The sequence below is a fragment of the Macaca thibetana genome, chromosome X (assembly GCF_024542745.1).
Source record: "Macaca thibetana thibetana isolate TM-01 chromosome X, ASM2454274v1, whole genome shotgun sequence".
In the NCBI taxonomy this organism is placed as follows: Eukaryota; Metazoa; Chordata; class Mammalia; order Primates; family Cercopithecidae; genus Macaca; species Macaca thibetana.
In genome coordinates, this window is record NC_065598.1 from 42,588,090 (window position 1) to 42,609,469 (window position 21,380).

Sequence of the window (21,380 nt, forward strand, 5' to 3'; positions counted from 1 at the left end):
CCACCAGGCAAGTTCGCTATATATCTTGCTTGCTCAAAATGAGCATTTTCAGGTAAGGTCTGTTTTTTCTGGCCCAAGTCTACTATGATTCCTTAGAAGTCATGCTGGCCCAATCGAAGAAAGGGTTTCCATGAAGAGTCTGATGGTGGCATCTGGATGAGGGGTGGTACCGGTAATGGGAAGTGAGCAGAGAAGAAGGAGCTAAGAGCCCAAATCCTTATGAAGGATGACATTCAGTTGTTAAATTTTAAGGGGTATCCAATGGCTTTTTCCAGGCACTCAACTAAAGAGCCTGCGGAAAGAAAATCCCTCTCTACTTCTACAAATTTGATGTAGATGGATTTGGGGAAACTCCGGGATCCACAATACAGTTCTGAGACAAAAACCCATTAATACCAACCAAATCTTTGCTGAAGGTTTTGGCATTCACTTGGAAATGTAAAAATAAGCACTGCTGCAGAGTCCTGACCTCAAAAATCCAGAGGTAGCAATAGATAATTCGGGTGGGTTCTATTTCCACCTATAATGAGGCTTGTGCTGAAAGAGTTCTCAGGTCAACCCGGCCCTCTTTTCCTGGGTCCAGGGAAGGTTGCTCCATGTGTGGTGAGAGGGGCCTCTCAATACATTCTTCATAGCCAATGGCATAAAGGCCTGGGCTTTTAGGAATACCCCCAGGCAATAAATATTGAACAACATTCCCACCAGTTGGTTTGGAATGGGCAATGGGTATCCAGTCAATTTCCATGTGCAGCTCCAAGCACCTAGCTTCGCTAATAGTGATCTCTAAAAATGTGTAGTAGGCCGGGCGCGGTGGCTCAAGCCTGTAATCCCAGCACTTTGGGAGGCCGAGATGGGCGGATCACGAGGTCAGGAGATCGAGACCATCCTGGCTGACACGGTGAAACCCCGTCTCTACTAAAAAAATACAAAAAAAAAAAAAAAAACTAGCCGGGCGAGGTGGCGGGCGCCTGTAGTCCCAGCTACTCAGGAGGCTGAGGCAGGAGAATGGCGTGAACCCGGGAGGCAGAGCTTGCAGTGAGCCGAGATCTGGCCACTGCACTCCAGCCTGGGCGGCAGAGCGAGACTCCGTCTCAAAAAAAAAAAAAAAAAAAAAAATGTGTAGTAAATATTTTTCCAGTTCATTTTCTGCACTCGGGTCATAATGATCCGTCCTTCAGACTTCTCAGAGTTGAAGTACTCCCGAAGTCACTTGCCAAGGGGCACCTGGGAGCTGATCTCAGCATAATGGTAACGGATATCCTCTTTCCAATGGGTGTTATAACCAATTCCAAAAATGGCCAGTTTATTAGAAAGATGGAGCCTTGAAAAGTCTGTCCAGCTCTGAAAAAGTTCCCATTTCAACTGTACCGATTCCAAAATCTGTACAATATTCTGCATGATGTCTCTCCTCTGTGCTTCCTCAGAAGACTCTTGTTTTATTTTTAATGTTCTCTTTGTGACAGGTATTTCATCCAATTCCTGATCTGTTGGATAGCCATGGAGATCCTGACTGTGGTTTCCCCAGTCCTCCTGTGAATAGTCCTCCATAGTGCTGCCATCTGACTCCAGCTCATGTAAGCTATGAAGGTGGTTCTTGCTCTCTATTCAGCACCGGTGAGGCCACAGCTGGAGCACAGTATTCAGTTCTGGGTATCCAACCAGCTTGATGCGTTCCTGGCACTGGGACGGGGTCTGCTCGTAGCCCAGCTTGGCCAGGGCCCGGGACATGCGCTCATACATGGCTGGCCCGGGGGCCTTGCTGCCGAACACCGTACCGGCTCCCTCCAGCTGCTGGTACAGCACCTCCACCAGCCGCTCGTTGCCCCACACTGCGATCAGCCGCCGCGGCCCCGCCACCACCGCCACCAGGGGAGAAGGAGACCGGAAAGCCTATTTTTAACTTGAAAATTTACAAATTATAATAATCCTATTAGTAAGAGTAATAACAATGACACATATTGACATTTTTACTATATGCCAGTCACCATTTTAAGTACTTTTAAATTAAGCTAATATAATCCTTACAACAATACTATGAGGTAGGTATTATTCTTTTTATCTTTATTATATAACTAAGCAAACTAAGTTAAGTAACTTGCTGGAGGTCACGCAGCTAGTAAATGGTGTAGCCTGTGTTTGAACCCAATGAAAAAGATGTCGTGAGTCAGTTAGGCAAATGGTAAAATACTACTTATTCAGGTGGACGTTTCTTGAATCACTATTTAGTAAGCTAAAAATTTGTAAGAAATAGTAAATCTCAAGCAGATAACATTACTTAAAAATACTCACCGAAAAAAACGCTTGAAGTCTTCCCTTTCCTGGACAGAGTAGGATACTAAAGAGCAAAGGGAGGAACAATACTCAAAGGAAGGGAATTGGAGGATATAAAAGGGTAAACCTTCACATAAAGTGGAAGAACTCCAACTTTAGATAATAGTTAAATTTTTGAAACAGTCCATCCTGAAGAAATAGCCCAGCCTTTCTGACTATGATGTTTAAATGCATAGCTTCAAGGCAGTCAATTAAGATACTCTTATTTTTCACAGCAGTTCTCTTTGGGATTCTTTGACTTGGAAAACAAATGAAGCAAATGAAGTTAATGACTCTTTCAAGTCTTTCCATCAAAGGCTCCCAAATTATATCCATTGTATCAGTGAAAAACGCTCCAGTAGGAAAATATGTTGCTCTGAGACACAGTGATGGAGGAAAGGAGGAAAAAGAAGCCCAGGTGATATGGTTTGGCTGTGTCCTCAGCCAAATCTCATCTTTAATTCCAGCTTCCACAATTCTCAGGTGTTACGGGAGGGACCCGGTGGGAGAGAATTGAATCATGGGGGCGGTTTCCCCCATACAGTTCTCGTGGTAGTGGGTAAGTCTCACGAGAGCTGATAGCTTTATAAGAGGAAACCCCTTTCGTTTGGTTGGCGTTCTCTCTGCCTGCTGCCATGTAAGAGGTGCCTTTCACCTGCTGCAATGATTGTGAGGCCTCCCCAGACACGTAGAACTGTGAGTCCATTAAACCTCTCTGTCTTTATAAATTACTCAGGTATGTCTTTATTAGCAGCGTGAAAATGGACTAATACACTAGGCTAAGTGAGATTCTTATGGTGGCACAAAGTTACTGGCTCCAGTCACAGAAAATGAAGGGCCTGACATTTAATTTCCAACCCCCTGTCCCACACTTTCTTCCTCAGAGTCCAGATGTGATCAGAGCATGCACAGCAACAACCATACCACCCATATTAGGAAATCAGTGCTCTAGCCATATTATTAGATTTGGGGAAAGAAATGAGAACGTGTCTGAACATTCATTACATCTCTGGGCATATCTGACCTTTGTGTTATTGGTACAATTAGTAATCAAATCCTTGGCATTTTTCTGTCTTTACCCAGGAGGTTCACCTTATAATTTTCTCAAAGATCATTATTTAGGTCCCAAATCCCAGACTGAGCTGGCAACATGATTATAAAGAAAGAATAAACCTCAAGCAGATTAGATTACTTAAAAATTCACAGAAGAGGCTTGAAATTTTCTATTCACTAGAAAGAGCAGGGTCTGTACTACCTCCGTCAGCTTAACATTAACGAGGACATGTAAAATTTAGCCTTTGGCTTTCGCTAAAGTTGCAGCTCTTACCCTGAAATTTCTTGGCTATACTAGTATTCATCTCAGTCACCGGAAATCATAAAGACATGTTAGGAAGTTAGTCTGAATATCATCAAAATCTTATAAAAATGAACAGAATATCAAACAAGTATGTTTATACAATGGAATATAAAATTGGAAAATAGATATCTTTTTCCAGATGTGCTGAACACCACGTTTCAGAAGTGGTCAAGAAAAACAGTGAGGAAAAGGGTTTGTAGAAATTATTTAAGATGAGGCAAACAGAGAAGCAGACATGTTCATATTTTGCTGTGGCTTAGAATGATGAAATGGGAGAGAGTGATATTTTTCATTTTCTCACCTTACCTCGCAACATTAACTGAATTATGTGATTTTGAAACAAAACCTTTGATTAGCTACAGACCAGTTACATCTCCTCACTTTCTAAGCATGCTTAGAACTGCTTGTAAATGACAGATCTTTGTGATGGCAATGGGAAGCCAGTTAAAGCCCTTCCCCCCGCCCCCACCCCACCACTTGAGGTCATCAAAGCCTGGTTGTTTGTTAAAGCTCCAGTGGCCATCAGATTTATTAAGGTCCTGCCAGCCCAGTTTACTAAGTTTCCTGAATTTGGAGAGAAGAAGAAAGACAATGTTTGAACAGCTCATAAGATACATTTTTAATCTAGTAAGCAAGGTTAATTGGATACGGGTATTTAAAATAACCAGAATATGAACATGAATTAGATCGGAAAACAGTAGTCATTTCACGGGTTCTATATGGTGAACATATCTGAGATGATTCTTTTTCAGTAGTCCTGGGACAACTAGATCTTTGACTTACTACTTTCGTCCTTTTGTCCTGATTTTTAGGGAATATTTGTTTATAGCCAAACTAAAAGAGCAGGCTGCAGTACAGCCACAAGACCCATTTCTGTGTAATATCGCCGAGCGGAAAGCTTAAATTCCCCAGTCAGAAAATAAGCATCCACTGAGAGATGAATCTTGTAGAAAAGTAGTGATGAAAAACTCAATCCACACCCAGAGTTTGGCGAAGGTCACTTCTGGATGATGATGGGGGGAAATGAAGCTGTGTATTTGTGAACCAAATTAATACATGAATCTGTAAAGCATTCAGGCTGACCTTGAGACAAATGCATCTCCTTCTTCCAACCAAATTATAGTTTCTAACTCCACAGAAGGATTGCCTTTCTGAGTGCTGACTCCAAGAAAGCGTGCTCCCTGGCGGATGGTTCCTGACAGGTATGAATGTTACCTTTTATCATCTCTTGCCCACTGATGACAAAAGGAAACTAATTACAAGTAATTTCCAGGCTCTCAGACTTAAGGTCCCCTCAGTGGCCTGAGAATTGTTTGCAGGTTTGGAAAGATGCCAACTGTGTGTTGGTTCTGGGCAATGATCCTGCACTCATAAATTCTAGAGGTAATGGTGAAATAATAGAGTCACAACTGGTGGGAAGCATATTTTTCTGTCTTGAAGAATGAAGTCCCTGCAGATGTGTAGTGAATGCGTCAGTGTTCGCTGCCATTGTGAATTCTCCTAAAGCCTCCTTCTGAATTCAGTGTCTCCCAAAGCATTTCAAATTTGTGGCATTTTCTATTATTTTTAAATGTGGTATATTCATGGCTTATTTACTTAAAGCCTCATTGTACATTTTGAAGAAATTTCTTGGCGTAGCGTTTCAGTGATATCATTAGTTTCTCTGTATGAATAAATGCTCCCAGATGGCTTCATGTCAGCCACACAAAATATCCCACTGTCCCTTTCTCTGAATGGCAAAAATAATTTTGTTTATTTTTATAGCATTTCTATTCTTATTGTTCCAGAGAAGTCTTCCAACTAAGTAATTAACTGGTATTGAGCAATAACTCATTTACTCTCATTTGCTTACTTTATAAGGCACACATTGTTGTATTGTGGCCAGCACTGGTCATGCCATTAGTCTTTTTTTCTTCTTTATTTCTTCCAAAGAAAAAAAAAAACAAAAACAGGATGCATGTGCAGAACATGCAGGTTTGTTACATAGGTATACATGCGCCATGGTGGTTTGCTGCACCTACTGACCCATCCTCTAAGTTCCCTCCCCTCACCCCCAACTCCCCAACAGGCCCTGGTGTGTGATATTCCCCTCTCTGTGTCCATGTGTTCTCATTGTTCAACTCTCACTTATGAGTGAGAACACGCTGTGTTTGTTTTTCTGTTCCTGTGTTAGTTTGCTGAGGATGATAGTTTCCAGCTTCATCCATGTCCCTGCAAAGGACGTGATCTCATTCCTTTTTATGGCTGCATAGCATTCCGTGGTATATATGTACCACATTTTCTTTATCCGGTCTATCATTGGTGGGCATCTGGGTTGGTTCCATGTCTTTGCTATTGTAAATTGTGCTGCAGTAAACATACATGTGCATGTGTCTTTATAGTAAATGATTATATTCCTTTGAATATATACCCAGTAAGGGGATTGCTGGTCAAATGGTATTTCTGGTTCTAAATCCTTGAGGAATCGCCATACTGTCTTCCACAATGGTTGAACTAATTTACATTTCCACCAACAGTGTAAAAGTGTTCCTATTTCTCCACAGCTTCACCGGCATCTATTGTTTCCTGACTTTTTGATATTTGCCATTCTGACTGGCATGAGATGGTATCTCATTGTGGTTTTAATTTGCATTTCTGTGATGATCAGTGATGTTGAGTTTTTTTTTTTTTCTTATGTTTGTTGGCTGCATAAATGTCTTCTGGGCCATAAGTCTTGAGTCCAGCATGTGTCCATAAATAATACCTGGTACTTAGTATATGTCCAGTTAAAATTTACTACATGAATTTATGAATGGATTAATATGTATACACAGTTTACCTTATTAGCCTTGTGTTGATATGCATGGTGGAAGGAAGTTTAAAGAAAAAAACTGTTTGCTTTTTCCTATCCTATATTCTCACAATACTTCTCAGATACCAATTGCAAGTAGTAGGTTCCCAGGTTACCCAAAATTTCTGTCTGATTTGACTGCATATGAGAGCTTCCCATGACCTTCTTCTTAGGCTTGATAATTTACTCAAGTGATTCACAAAACTTAAGGAAACACTTCACTTACATTTACCCGTTTGTTATAAATGGTATTATAAAGACTATAGATGAACAGCTAGATAAAGAGGTACATAGGGTGAGGCTCAGAAGGGCTCCAAGCATAGGAACTTCTTTCCCCATGGAATTGGAGTATATTACCTTTCTGGCACATGGATGTGTTCTCCAACCCACAAGTTCTCTGAAAGTCATAGATCTGAGATTTTTATGGAGGCTTCATCATGTAGGCATGATCGACTATTAACTCAACTTCCAGCTCTTCTCCTCTTTCCAGAGGATACGGGATGGGCCTGAAAGTTCCAAGTTTCTAATCAAGGTTTGGTATCTCTGGGGTCCAGGAACCATACAGGAACTCACCAAGAGTCACCTCTTTATGGCAAAAGATATTCTTATCACTCAGGAAATTCCAAGGGATTAGGAGCTCTGTGTCAGCAACTGGGGTCAAATAGCAAATATTAGGAAAAAAAGATAAACCTAGCACCCCTATGTTTTTAGAAGTTTACTATTGATTGTTTAGGAGCTCTGTGCCAGGGACCAAAAATAAAATATATTTCTTATTATAAATCACAATATCAACAAAGATAGTTTCCCAAGGATACCTTTGGGAAATTTGTCAGCATGGAAGACCTAGAAATAGATCTTCTTCTAACTTTATTAGAGTGTAATGACCCTAACTGACTTAATTGCTTGGCATGTAAATGAAGCCTTAGAAGCAAAATCTTGTATTTTAAGTGTGAGTTTAGAGCTGGAGTGTAACTTCTAAAATTGTGTACTGTACTGATGGGCATGGGCAAGAATTCTTACCACCACTTCCCGCAAGGGCAGTGATGCTTGCGTTATTCCTGTAGGTAAGTAGACTATTAAAAAGTGCATATTTGTAGAACATTTTGTTATAACTGTAGGTATTTTCTTTAGAGACAGGTAGTTTCTCTGGAAGTGTTGCATGTGAATAATCCTTTTTATGAATTACAAACAATTACTGGTTCCCATGCTTGAACAGTTTTATCTGCTTCAGTTCAATTAAATTTGGTAAGATAAATACTTGGGAGGGTGAGGTGTGTGGTTTCACAGGTAAATCTGTGAATGTTGTTTCTTACTGAGGTTCATTATGTACAAACTGCTTTTTCGCTTCAACAGCATTCAACGTGCTTCCCTGAGCCTTCATCAAACAGGTTAAACATTGCTCCTTGTATTAAGCCTTCTAACCTATTTTTAGAATTTTACTGCCTGATTGTATCTAAATAATGCATTTGACAGAAGGAAATAACCACATTGACTTCCTTAAAATCCATCACATATTTAGATACAGTCAACCAAAAAGCTCCATATTCAGGAGGCTATACTTAGATACCAGCTGTTTATTTAGATTTCTAATTCATAGTTACTTGTTGAGTGCTTTTTGCAACAGGAGATGGAAGAGGATTTCGTTTGCTTATATGTTATCTGTGTATTAGGGTTTCTCCTACTCTGCAATGAGGAAGTTAAATGCTTTCAAAGATAGTGAGTTTTTTTTTCTTTAAACTAAATTCAGCCAATTTTGCCCTTTTATCTGCACATAAAATGAGCATTATTTCTCAGGTATTACCAAAGTCTAATGTTATATTTTAATATCATTGTAAAATGGGATCATATTTTTAAACATTTCTATGTATTTGCACATTCTACAACTAGGCTCTAGGGATTTCTTGCCTATTGGAGCACTGGGTTTCAGTGCTTCAGAGGAAGGGGAGACACATCCATTAGGAGAATTCTGCCATTTCTCAGCATCAAGGGTCAAAGTTTTATTTGCATCCACAGGGGAATAATAACATTCCTAAAATAATCACATTTTTGGGAGAGAGAGAATTTTTTATAAATTCTTTTAGCCTATGAAAGACCAAGCACCGAAAGGTCTTCATAGACATTTCTAGTGTTCACCAAAACCCTACTGAGCTCCTTGAAGCTAGTGAGGCCATGAATCTACTACTGACTAAGGAACTGTAAGAAGAAGTAACAGGCGTCTCTTCTGGACTGGCAGTGAAATTCTTCAATTCACTATTTCCTTTCAGTGGTGAGACAAGAGTGGTGCATTAAAATGGCAGAACTGCAATAATGAAGCAGACTGCAGTGCTGAGTCATCTCATGGAAGACAGTTGCACTGCTAGGTCACCTGATCTACAACAAACTTTGTGTGTTCAAGAAATAAACTTCATGTGTTAATCCCTCAAGATTTGAGGGTTGCTCATTACTACTTCATAACTCAATTCTATTTTGACTAAAACAGGCTCAGACCATTGTATTTCTTCCATGAGTTTGAAAAAATGCCTCTCCTATTGTGTGAAGGCTGGGACATGAGTTTTACTCATGGAAGGGAAGAAGGAAAAGCACTGAACCTACTCCTGAATGAAAAGGTTATAGAACAAAGAAAAGGGTCACAGGGAGATCAAGAAAGGCAGGTGCTATGATCTGAATGTTTGTGTTCCCACCAAATTTGTATGTTGAAACCTACTCTTCAATGTAATAGTGTTAAGAGTTGGGGCCTATGGGAGATGATTAGGTCATGAAGGCTCCGTCTGCCCTTATAAGTAGGATTAGGGCCTTTACAAAAGAGTCTTGAGGGAGCATGTTTGCTCCTTCCTCCATGTGAAGATGCAGCAAGAAGGTACCATTTTTGAAGCAGAGAATGAGCCCTCACCAGACACTGAATCTGCTGGTGCCTTAAGCTTACTGCGCAGCCTGCAGACTATGAGCAATAAATTCCTGTTGCTTGTAAATTACTAAGTTGAAGGCATTTTGTTATAGTAGCCCAAATGGGCTAAGACAATAGGTATGGGTGAGGGCTTTTGTATTACTGCCTCTCAGTGTTGGTGGTAGAGTGGAAGTATAAATATTTGGGTTCTTCCAAAGCCTTTTTGTCAATTTCATTTCTTAATTCTCATTGTCTGTGTTTAATTCTATCATTTAACAATTTAAATTTACTCCTGCCCTGTTCTAGAATTTTTATTGTTGCTCTTATATAATCTGATTTTATTTCTCTTTTAGTCTTTATGGTCACAACACTCATTTTTTATTCATTTTAGAGTAAAAATCTAATGAAATAGAAGCATTGCCTTCCGAAACTGGCTTTATGAGATGATTTACTTGGATAAAGCACAGATAGTCAGTGTATGTTCAAACTCTGATTACTGAAAGGAGTCGCTTTACTTTCTATGCAAGCTTTAGTGTCTGACCAAGAAACACGCCATATTCTTTCCTCGGAATGCATTTTCAAAATATTCTACTGTATCAGCAAATTCCATTGTATTCTTCATATTCTCAATATTTCATAGGCAAAATTTGCTCTTTCATTATTTTGATGCTTTCCCAGAATGGCTTACAAGTGCTATTTTCTAAATTGCATTTGATTTGGCCTTTGCTACTTTGTTTATGCACTTATGAGGGAACAGCAAAAAGTTTGTGAAAAAATGAATTAAAAGATAAAAATAAAAAATATAAACCTTATTTTTCAACATAAGCTCCATCAAGTTCAAGACAGTTGCAAGCAATGATACCAGCCATTTAGTGCATTCCTAAAGAACTGAGGGTCCTGGGAATTTAACCATGTCAGTGCAGTTTTTTGTTTTTTGTGGGTTTTTTTTACATTATTAATGGAAAAAAAAAAAATGGGCAACCTTTAAAGTTGTCTTTGTTTGTTTTTAGAGACAGGATCTCGCTCTGTCACCCAGGCTGGAGTGCAGTATTGCGATCATGGCTCACTGCAACTTTGACCTCATGGGCTCAAGCAATTCTCCCCCCTCAGCCTCCCAAGTAGCTGGGACCATAGGTGCATTCCACCATACCAGCTATTTTTACATTTCGTTTTCATAAAGACAGGGTTTCACTATGTTGCCCAGGCTCATCTTGAACTCCAGGTCTTAAGCTATCCTCCCACCTTGGCCTCTCAAAGTGCTGGAATGACAGGCATGAGCCACTACATCTGTCCCTTTAAAGATTTTTTAAGATTAAGAAACAAAAAGAAGTCAGAAGGAGTCAAATTAGGACTGTAAGGTGCCTAATGATTTATTGAAACTCTCACAAAATTACCTTTGTTTGATGAGAGGAATGAGCACGAGCATTGTCACGGTGGAGAACAACTCTCTAGTGAAACCTTCTGGGCATTTTTCTGCTAAAGGTTTGGATAGCTTTTCTCAAAACACTCTCATAATGAGCAGATGTTATCATTCTTTGGCCCTCCAAAAAGTAACAAGCAAAATGTTTTGAGCATCACTAAAATCTGTCTCCATGGCCTTTGCTCTTGACCATTCTGCTTTTGCTTTGATTGGCCCACTTGTACCTCTTGGTAGTCATTGCTTTGATTGTGCTTTGTCTTCAGAATCATATTAGTAAAGCCATGTTTCATCTCCTGTTACAATTCTTGGAAGAAATGTTCCAAGATCTTGATCCCACTTATTGAAATTTTCTATTGAAAGCTCTGCTCTTGCCTGCAGCTGATCTGGGCACAACAGTTTTGGCACCCATCGAGTGGAAAGTTTGATTAATGTTAATTTTCCAGTTAGAATTGTGTAAGCTGAACCAGTTGAGATGTTTATTATGTTGACTATTGTGCAGTTAATCATCAGTCATCTTCAATTAAGGTACTGTATTAGTCCGTTTTCACGTGGCTGATAAAGACATACCCAAGACTGGGCAATTTACAAAAGAAAGAGGTTTAATGGACTTACAGTTTCATGTGGCTGGGGAGACCTCATAATCATGGTGGAAGGCAAGGAGGAGGAAGTCATGTCTTACATGGATGGCAGCAGGCAAAGAGAGAGAGCTTGAGCAGGGAAACTCTCATTTTTAAAACCATCACATCTCGTGAGACTTACTCACTATCATGAGAACAGTACAGAAAAGACTGGCCCACCTGATTCAATTATCTCCCACTGGGTTTCTCTCACGACATGTGGAAATTGTGGGAGTTACAATTCAAGATGAGATTTGGGTGGGGACACAGCCAAACCACATCATTCTGCCCCTGGCCCCTCCCAAAACTCATGTCCTCACATTTCAAAAACAATCATGCCTTCCCAACAGTCCCCCAAAGTCTTAACTCATTTCAGCATTAATTCAAAAGTTCACATTCCAAAGTTTCGTCTGAGATGAGGCAAGTCCCTCTGCTTATGAGCCTGTAAAATCAAAAGCAAGTTAGTTACTTCCTAGATACAATGGAGGCACAGGCATTGGGTAAATACAGCTGTTCCAAATGGGAGAAATTGGCCAAAACAAAGGGGCTACAGGCTCCATGCAAGTTTGAAATCCAGCAAGGCAGTCAAATCTTAATGCTCCAAGTTGATCTCCTTTGACTTCATGTCTCACTTACAGGTCACGCTCATGCAAGGGGTGGGTTCCTATGGTCTTGGGCAGCTCCGCCCCTGTGGGTGTGCAGGGTATAGCCTCCCTCCTGACTGCTTTAATGGCTGGTGTTAAGTGTCCGTGGCTTTTCCAGGCACACAGTGCAAGCTATCGGTGGATCTACCATTCTGGGGTCTGGAGGAGCTCTTCTCATAGCTCCACTAGGCAGTATCCCAGTAGGGACTCTGTGTAAGGGCTCCAACCCCACATTCCCCTTCCACACTGCCCTAGCAGAGGTTCTCCACAAGGGCCCTGCCCCTGCAGCAAACTTCTGCCTTGACGTCCAGGCATTTCCATACATCCTCTGAAATCTAGGTGGAGGTTCCCAAACCCCAGTTCCTGACTTCTGTGCATTCACAGGCTCAACACCATGTGGAAGCTGCCGAGGCTTGGGGCTTGCACCCTCTGAAGCCACAGCCTGAGTTCTATGTTGGCCCCTTTCAGCCACAGCTGGAGCAGCTGGGACTCAGGGCTCCAAGTCCCTAACCTGCACACAGCATGGGGACCCTGGGCCTGGCCCATGAAACCATTTTTCCTCCTAGGCCTCTGGGTTTCTGATGGGAGGTGCTGCTACAAATGCCTCTGACATACCTTGGAGAGATTTTCCCCATTGTCTTAACGATTAACATTCGATTCCTCATTACTCATGCAAATTTCTGCACCCAGATTGAATTTCTCCTCGGAAAATGAGATTTTCTTTTTTATCGCGTTGTCAAGCTGCAAATTTTCCAAACTTTTATGCTTTGTTTCCCTTTTAAAACCAAATGCCTTTAACAGCACCCAAGTCACCTCTTGAATGCTTTGCTGCTTAGACGTTTCTTCTGCTGGATACCCTAAATCATTTATCTCAAGTCCAAAGTTCCATGAATCTCTAGGGCAGGGGCAAAATGCCACCAATCTCTTCGCTAAAACATAACAAGAGTTATGCTCCAGTTCCCAACAAGTTCCTCATCTCTACCTGAGAACACCTCAGCCTGGATTTCATTGTCCATATCATTATCAGCATTTTGGTCAAAGCCATTCAACAAGTCTCTAGGGAGTTCCGAACTTTCCCACATTTTCCTGTCTTCTTCTGAACCCTCCAAACTGTTCCAACCTCTGCCTGTTACCCAGTTCCAAAGTCACTTCCACATTTTTGGATATCTTTCCAGCAGCACCCCACTCTACTGGTACCAATTCACTGTATTAATCTGTTTTCATGCTACTGATAAAGACATACCTGAGACTGGGCAATTTACAAAAGAAGGAGGTTTATTGGACTTACGTTTCCACATGGCTAGGGAGGCCTCACAATCATGGCGGAAGGCAAGGAGGAGTAAGTCATATCTTACATGGATGGCAGCAGGCAAAAAGAGCTTTTGCAGGGAAACTCTCGTTTTGAAAACCATTACATCTCATGAGACTTATTCACTATCACGAGAACAGCACAGGAAATACCTGCCTGCAAGATTCAGTTGTGGGAATTACAATTCAAGATGAGAGATTTGTGTGAGGACACAGCCAAACCATATCAAGCATGCACAAGATTAATTTTTTTCCTCAAAAATTGTTGTGGATGGTTTGCTGCTGCAGGCTTCATCTCCCACATCATCTCGTCCTTTGTTAAAATGAATTATCCATTTAGAAACTTATTTCTTTGGGGCATTATCCCCATAAACTTTTTGTAAAGCATCAATGATTTCACTATTCCTCTACCCAAGCTTCACCATACATTTGATGTTTGTTTTTGCTTCAATTTTATCAGAATTCATGCTTCTCTGGTACGGGCTTTTTTTCAAACTGATGTCTATTCTTAGTGCCTCCAACTAGATTCTGTTCTGACATGTTATAAGAAATTGGTATAAGCTATTTTGGTGCAAAAAATTTTTGAGATCTGTGCATAGTTTTTTTTATAATAAGCATTTTTCATGGATATATTGAAGACACCTTGTATAAGCACATGCTTGCAGGTTGCTTGCTGTTGGTATCAAAACTAAGTTCTGATTAAGCTCGTCATTCTCATCTACATCTCACTGATGCCAAAGCTTTACTTCCTCCAATTGTAGGTTTAGTTGTTTAACCAGTTGTTATACATCTTCTTTACTTATCATTAACCAAGCTTGAAATAAATTCAGTGGTAATTGCTCTATTCTGAATTGTCACACAAACCCTTTGATCTCCTTTAATAATATGTTTTATTTTAGCTATAAATTACACATAGCTTTAATATTATCTTGTATAAATCAGTGCAGAGCAAGATTGTTATCAGTACATAAAGATGAAGTATAAAAACTTCAGATTTTCTTCTCCCTTGTTTCATTTTCAAAAGGTTATTTTATTTTTAACACTTAACAGACAAAAATAAACATCTGTAGCTATAAATTAAGATATGGTTGATGTGGATGTAGGTGACAAGATGTGGAAAATTCCTGAGTTCAAGTGATGAGGATACCTCTTCAGGGAGACAAGACTGAAATGGTTTTTGTAACCTAAATTTTTGAAATCTGATCAATTGAATTGTATCCAATCTGAATAAATAGAGGAAAGCTGGACCTAGAAAGGAGGAGTAAAAATTCTGTCCGAAGAGGATGACACACTGGGCCTGAGTGGCATCCTTATGTTACAGTCAACAAGTAGATTCTGATGCACATCAACAAATAGATTCTGATGCACTGTGCCTGCCTACCCTACTAGATAGATGTATCGATTGCCAGAACTGTCTATCTCCTTTGTCTAAGTTTATGCTGACCATGTAAATTTAAATTACTATTTTGAATTCTTGGAGACCTCAATACACAGTAGATGGGAGATGCACTGGACCATGGAGATGAGTATTTGCATCATGGGTGGAGCGACCATATGTCCTGATTTGTCCTGGACAGTCATAGTTTGTAACTCTTGTTCCAGCTTAATTATTAATAGTTCCCCATTTTCAATCTTAACCGTGTCAGTTTGGACAATAAATTGTGTAGTCACTTTAGTTTATGAGAAACTCTTTAGCAATACATTTATTTGAATGCAGTTTATACATCTGTCTCTTATAAGTTTGGTTAGATGTAGTTTGTCTCTGATACCTTAATTAGCACAAAGCAGACTGACAAATTAATTTGCCAGATCTGCAAATATGAGTAACAGTGTCCAATCTATAGGATTCCACCAAGATTGTGCCACCCTGTAAAATCCTGCCTTGATCTCTTCTTGGACATCTCTAACTCATTTTTCAATTATTTGTATGTAAAGTTATAGTGGGCTTGCTTAGAGATTTTTCTGCTAGGTTACACTTAACTTTCTAGGCAATTACCATATCTTTAATTGTTATAAGATATTAAAATTTTAAGATCTAGTGTTCTTAAAATTAATTGCGGCTGTTTTGAAGGGTCTCAAGTATGTTTGGAATTACTAGGAATGGTATACTGAGATTAGTTCAGGGTGCTTTGGGAGTAAAGACAATTTCAGTTTCAGTTCAGAGAAGCCATGTATCTGATGGCAGCAGAGACCAGAATGTGCAGCTGGCAAAAACTATGTAATAGCTGAGAAAGATAATTGTCCCATCATTAATACTTTGTCTGCCTAAGGTGTAGACTATTGTCATGATGATCCTTAGAAACTATCATGGTATATTTCATAAGGACTCATGTATCTAGCAATTTCCATGGACAAGCAGGACCAAGACCCAAGCAGGATCTGGGTCCTGGCTAGCCTGTGGTGCCTGTTATCTATTGTTGCCAATGGTTTTGATATTATTTTCCTTGCAGGTAGACACAAATGATTAATGAATATTTTGTGGCTATTAGCATGTGGATGCATTCTTGAGGGGCTTGTCACAATCAAGCATGACAGAATAAAATAAGGCTGCAATAGACCTACTCTTTGAGTTATGTAACTTTTGTTTTTTGTTTGTTTGTTTGTTTGTTTTTTGAGACAGAGTCTTGCTCTGTCGCCAGGCTGGAGTACAGTGGCGTGATCTCGGCTCACTGCAACCTCCACCTCCCGGGTTCAAGCAATTCTCCTGCCTCAGCCTCCTGAGTAGCTGAGACTACAGGCACGCACCACCATGCCCAGCTTATTTTTGTATTTTTAGTAGAGACGGTGTTTCACTATGTTGGCCAGGATGAGTTATGTAACTTTTGAAGTACAAATTCATTGTTGTAGAAGGCATTTTAAAAAGTATTGTTTGTGACTATCTTCCGGATATAGGGTAGGAAACACGTGAAGGAGCTATCATTGTGTGTATTAAGAATTGTTGTTTCAGATGTTTTTCAACTCATGAAAATGTGGTCAGCATTAGCTTATAAGTGAGATATTCTTATTCTTTTAATGGATAGCCTTTTTCAGACTTATATGGTCGGTTTACCCAGAATTATTTAGTTCTACATATTAAAAGAAAATCCACCAAACACAGAGCTACAAAGGGGTTTTTCTCCATAATATTCTCGAATGGAAACTGAATACTGGCTGGGGGTGATAGTTCACACCTGTAATCCCAGAACTTTGGGAGGCCGACGTGGAAGGTTAGCTTGAGTGTAGGAGTTGAAGACCAACCTGAACAACATAGCAAGACCTCGTCTCTATGAAAAAATAAAATAAAATCAATTAAAAGAAAATAGCCAGGCATGGTGGTGCCAACCTTTAGTCCTAGCTACTCTGAGAGCTGTGGAGGGAAGATCACTTAAGCCCGGGAGTTGGAGGCTGCAGTGAGCTATGATTGAGCCACTGCACTTCAGCCTGGATGTCAGAGCGGGAAACTGTCTCAAAAAACAAACAAAGAAAACTGAATACTTCTTTCCTTCTTTAATTATGTTGTGGCAATTCCTCTTAACTGCTAGAAACATAGATGATGATGATGATGATGATGATGATGATGATGATAATGATAATCATAACCTATGATTTTATTTTATTTTTATTTTTTTATTTTTTTTATTTTTTTGAGACGGAGTCTTGCTCTGTCCCCCTGGCTAGAGTGCAGTGGCGTGATCTCGGCTCACTGCAAGCTCCACCTCCCAGGTTCCTGCCATTCTCCTGCCTCAGCCTCCCAAGTAGCTGGGACTACAGGCACCCGCCACCGCGCCTGGCTAATTTTTTGTATTTTTAGTAGAGATGGGGTTTCACCGTGGTCTCGATCTCCTGACCTTGTGATCCCCCTGCCTCGGCCTCCCAAAGTGCTGGGATTACAGGCATGAGCCACCGCGCCCGGCCATATAATCTATGATTTTAAATGATGGGAGTATGGAAATTGACTTGTTTATATCAACTGTTCAGCCTAAGAGATAGAATACATCTAAATTTCTTTTGCACTCCTCAAATGAACTTCTATTTGTTCTATTTGATAGTAGTAATTTGGACTTCTAACTCTATATCTACTGTCATATGAATAAATGGATGCTGCTAATAATGAGGGAGCAGACTGAAGAGTCTGAAACTTAGAATGTTCTTCTACAGGTGAGGCTGTATCTACTTCATACGATCCAGATTGCATCAAATAGTTTGTGTGATCATTGTTTCTCTTTTTTCCCCTTTTATTTCCTTTTTATTTGACCAAAGACACAATTACTGAAAATCTGAAAAACTGACTCTAAATGATGTAAGCATAATCAATAAGTCATATTAATCATGATGGTTCCTATTGATTTTGAAGTTCAACTCATGTTCAATTTATTTTTTCTGAAAAAAAATATTATTTTTAGTTAAAATCAACTTTAAGACTAGCTTTTCTATGAAATAGTTCTTGTTTCTGATTTTAACAGTTGTATGGTAAAAATATTTTACCATAAAAACTATGGTAAAACACTTAAAAATTACAAAATCTGTGATTAAAATAGTGAAACTACCAAAACAACAACTACATAGAGTTGCCTAGTCTCTATATCTAGACATCCCAAGAGACTTTCAGACTGCTAAAATTAATTTTAAATAATTGGTAAAACCCTGTATATACTTATAAATATATAATAATCAATTCCTCTTATCTACATTGGCAATAACCATTTAATACGGAAATTGCCTAATAATACATCTAACTAGAAAGCTATAGAAACTGTATTAGACACCTTTAAAAATTATTTTACAGAATGTAAAACAACATTTAAAGTGAAGACACACTGTATTCACTTTTTTATTTACTTTAAAGTTGCTTTTTATTTTAACAAGTGCATTGAAAAAAATTAAAGCAATGCAAACATGTAAAAATGAAAGTGAAATTCCCTTACATCCCATTTCCCCCATCTCCCACTCCCAATGGTAACTACTGTTAACATTTATTATACATATTTCTAGGCCTTTTTATATGCATATATAAATTGTATGTATTATATACACATGTGTCTGCAAAAATTTTACATCATAGGAATATACTGTGCATATTTTCTCTGCCATGTGCTTTTTTTTAACTTAACTAGTATATACTGGAAGTGTTCCATGTCATAATATATAGCTATACATTATTCTTTTAATGCCTACAAAAAAATTACAAAGTCTGGATATGTAATAATATATTTTTAATGACATTTAGATTGTTTTAACAATTTCACTAGTCAAACCATGTTACAGAGAACAGCTTTGTACACAAATTTGAACATTTATATTTTGCAAATAATATAAAGGAGACTTAGGGCTCCTAAGAATTTCTTATAAACATTTTGGAAAATAATTCACGAGAAAACTTACCAAACTGAGGTTTTGAACACCAGTAAATCTGATTTATTTTATAAATTACTGTGTTTACACAATATATTAAACATTTTTTTTCCTAACTTCAATTTTCTGTGAGGCACACAGAAAATGGTATTTAATAATTAAGAGCTTCTGCACGGCAAAAGAAACTACCATCAGAGTGAACAGGCAACCTACAGAGTAGGAGAAAATTTTTACAATCTACCCATCTAACAAAGGGCTAATATCCAGGATCTACAAAGAACTTAAACAAATTTACAAGAAAAAATCAAACAACCCCATCAAAAAGTGGGCAAAGGATATGAACAGACACTTCTCAAAAGAAGACATTTATGCAGCCAACAGACACATGAAAAAATGTTCATCATCACTGGCCATCAGAGAAATGCAAATCAAAACCACAATGAGATACCATCTCACACCACTTAGAATGGCGATCATTAAAAAGTCAGGAAACAACAGGTGCTGGAGAGGATGTGGGGAAATAGGAACACTTTTACACTGTTGATGGGACTGTAAACTAGTTCAACCACTGTGGAAGACAGTGTGGCGATTCCTCAAGGATTTAGAACCAGACATGGCATTTGATCCAGCCATCCCATTACTGGGTATTCACCCAAAGGATTATAAATCATGCCGCTATAAAGGCACATGCACACGTATGTTTATTGCGGCACTATTCACAATAGCAAAGACATGGAACAAACCCAAATGTCCATCAATGATAGACTTGATTAAGAAAATGTGGCACATATATACCATGGAATACTATGCAGCCATAAAAAAGGATGAGTTCATGTCCTTTGCAGGGACATGGATGCAGCTGAAAACCATCATTCTGAGCAAACTATCACAAGGACAAAAAACCAAACACCGCATGTTCTCACTCATAGGTGGGAATTGAACAATGAGAACACTTGGACACAGGAAGGGGAACACCACACACCGGGGCCTGTCATGGGGTCGGGGGAGAGGGGAGGGATAGCATTAGGAGATATACCTAATGTAAATGACGAGTTAATGGGTGCAGCACACCAACATGGCACATGTATACATATGTAACAAACCTGCACGTTGTGCACATGTACCCTAGAATTTAAAATATAATAAAAATAATATGTGTCTGAAAGCTTTCTATTATATGTAATCTTACAGACAGTTCTAATTAATAGATTTTTGTTGAATGAATGAATGAAAACAAGGTGAAAGAAATTATACTTACTTGACCATTGTAATTATATATCTAAATTTACTTCTTGATTTTCCAGGATATGTAATAAAAAATATATATATTTTGGCCTTTGTCTCCAGTTCCTGACACGGAGCCCCTGAATCTTTCGTAATTCCTGAGTGACAGGAGTGATAGGAGTATCTTTTTTTTTTGTAATCTTTCTTTTAATTATATGTTTTAGCAATGGGGTCTCTTTTTATTTCCCAGGCTGGACTCAAACTCCTGGGCTCAAGTGATCCTTTCACCTCAGCCTCCTGAGTAGCTAGGATTACAGGCACATGCCACCACACCTGAATTTCATTTTATATAAAAATGTAAATAATCCTCTAATTAATGAAGAACATTATTGAAGTTCTAATTAACATTTCTGTTATGTGAGTTGCATAAAAAAATTGTTTTACAGGCCGGGCGTGGTGGCTCATGCTTGTAATCCCAGCACTTTGGGAGGCCGAGGCAGGTGGATCCCCTGAGGTCAGGAGTTCGAGACCAGCCTGGCCAACATGGTGAAACCCCATCTCTACTAAAGCACAGAAAATTAGCCAGGCGTGATGGTGGATGCCTGCAATCTCAGCTACTCGGGAGGCTAAGGCAGGAGAATCACTTGAACTCGGGAGGAGAATGTTGCAGTGAGAAGAGATCGCACCACTGCACTCCAGTCTGGGCAACAAGAGCAAAACTCCATCTCAAAAAAAGAAATGGTTTTACAAGTTATATGCATGAATAATAGCCAAAGATTGGTCAAGCACATCATCAAAAATAAAAAGAGTGGCAAGAGGAACTTGCCTTGCCAAATATCTATAAAATTATATACTCAAAATAGTATTGACCCAAAAATAAACAGATTAGTGAAATACAATAAAAAGTACAGAAATGGACCCAAATGAATGTGAAGACTTTATGTTCATCAATGGTTTTATTCTAACTTAGTGGAAAATGGAGGGCTTATTTTAGCAGAAGTGTTTGCATAGCTGACTTTCCATCTGGAGGAAAAAGGCTAGATCCTTATCTTATGCCACATATAAAAATTAATGCCAGATGAATTCAGAATTTAAATTTTAAAAATACAAATATGAAAACTGGAAGAATATTTGCATAATCTCTATAGTGAGGGTGAGAATTATCATCCTAAAGAAGAAAGGAATTTTGAAGCCATAATGAAAAAAATCAGGAATATTTGAAAGCATTATGAAACAAAAACAAAAAGGAAAAAGCATGATAAAAGACACTGTAAATGCAACCAAGAAGATGCAAATTCAAATAAAAATTAAACATAATTTCACGATGCCAAAATAACCATGATTTAAAGCTTTAAATGCAAATGCCTTTAGACTTAAACTTAAACATTGACTCTTCCTGGGTCTTGAGCCTTCCCTCATCATTCAGACTAGGAACTACACCATCAGCCCTCCTGA

The 21,380-nt window shown here is 39.0% G+C and overlaps 1 protein-coding gene and 1 pseudogene across 1 annotated transcript in view; one reads left to right on the plus strand and one right to left on the minus strand.

Annotated features, from left to right (window-relative positions):
* Positions 1-21,380, plus strand: part of LOC126945603 (zinc transporter ZIP1-like) — a 328,799-nt gene that overhangs the window by 284,426 nt on the left and 22,993 nt on the right. The gene's annotated exons all lie outside the window — the stretch shown is intronic.
* Positions 234-1,755, minus strand: LOC126945645 (myb/SANT-like DNA-binding domain-containing protein 2; annotated as a pseudogene).